We start from the raw sequence: 1,550 nt of genomic DNA on the forward strand, positions 1-1,550 counted from the left end.
GGGTCCTGGGGAGCCAGAGGGGACCAGGTTGTGATGGAAGGAAGGTGGAGAAAGCAGTGGAGCCGTTGGAGAACCGGGGGTCAAATGGGGGTGGGAGCTCTGTGTGAAGCTGATTTGGGGTCCCTCAAGCCTGGCAGGGCCGGGGTGACTGATGGGGTTGGGGGGCATGGTCTGATGGATGTGGGAGTCGCCTGCTGATGACCCATTATATCGGTGTGTAAGTTTGGGGTGATGGTGAGCAGGACTGGGGGGATATTATTCAAGCTTCAGAGAATATTTCCTCTAGAGTGGAGGGTAGGATTGGCGTGGGAAAGCGGTTCAGGCCAAGACTAGAGGCAGGTCCTGGCGGGTAGCTCAGTGGGATAAAGTGTCGTCCCCATATGCCCCCGCCAGGGCACATACAGGAATCAACAATGCATGCCAATGCGTAAGTAAGTGGAACAACAACTCACTCACTCTCCCTCCCTCTCTCCCTCCCTTTCTTTCTAAAGTCAATACATTTTTAAAAACACTGGATAAGGAGGAATGAGATCTGTATAACAAGCTTAGCAATATTAATAATAATAGCTAGCATTTATTGAGTGCTTATTACTGGCCTGGCACTATTCTAAGACCATGTTCTGGGAGCTTGGTGACTCTATGAGCTGGGTGCTGTTATCTTCCCCATTTTGCAGAAGAGTCGTGGAGAGAAAATAAGTGAATAACCTGTCCAGTTAGGGAGACTCTAAGTGACTATGTGTCGATTTGGACGCAGGCCGTCTGTCTTCAGAGTCTTTGCTCTTAAACCATATTGTGAGGAAGAGGAGAGGTTGCGAGAGGCAGTACTGTCCAAAACAAGACTTGGGTTTAATTGGCCAGTTGGCAGAGTATTCTGAACAGAGAACAGCAAGTGTGAAAGCCTGAAGGAAGAGAAATGAGTTGTTTGGTGGAAGTGTAGCACTGGAGGTAGGGAGTGAAGAATAGCAGTTGACACTTAAACGTATGCTTATTGTGAGCTGGGACTGTTCTAAGACCCTGACATCTAGCAAGTTAATTTTTACAGCAACCTTAAGAGGTAGGTGCTATTATCCTTATTTTCCTGAAGAGAAAATGGAGGTATCAAAGAGGTGAAGGGACGTGTTCAAGGTCATCAACTAGTGAGGGCACAACTCAGAATGTGATCCCAAGAAGCCTGGGTACAAAAAATACTCTGTCCTTATTAACCAAGTTGGACTGGAGAAGTAATCAAAGGTCTTTTCATCCATTTAAAGAGTTGATCCTTTACCAAAGGACAGTTGGAAGCCCCTGAAGGGAGGGTTGGATTAAGGGCAACGAGGGAAGTTGAGAGGTTTTTAGTAATCCAATCGTGAACAACCAGTTATGGTTTAGTTTACCATAGTGCGGTTGAGAATGAAGAGATGAGGCAGAAGAATCAAGAGCATTTAATGGCTGATTGGATGTGGGGTACAAGGAAAAGTGGGAATCAAGGATGAGGAACCTCCTGTTCCTGGTGTGTGAGCACCTGGGTGAATACTGATGCCCCCCTCACTGTGGTAGGGAACTCAGAAGAG

The sequence above is a fragment of the Myotis brandtii genome, unplaced genomic scaffold (genome assembly GCF_000412655.1).
Source record: "Myotis brandtii unplaced genomic scaffold, ASM41265v1 scaffold317, whole genome shotgun sequence".
Taxonomy (NCBI): domain Eukaryota; kingdom Metazoa; phylum Chordata; class Mammalia; order Chiroptera; family Vespertilionidae; genus Myotis; species Myotis brandtii.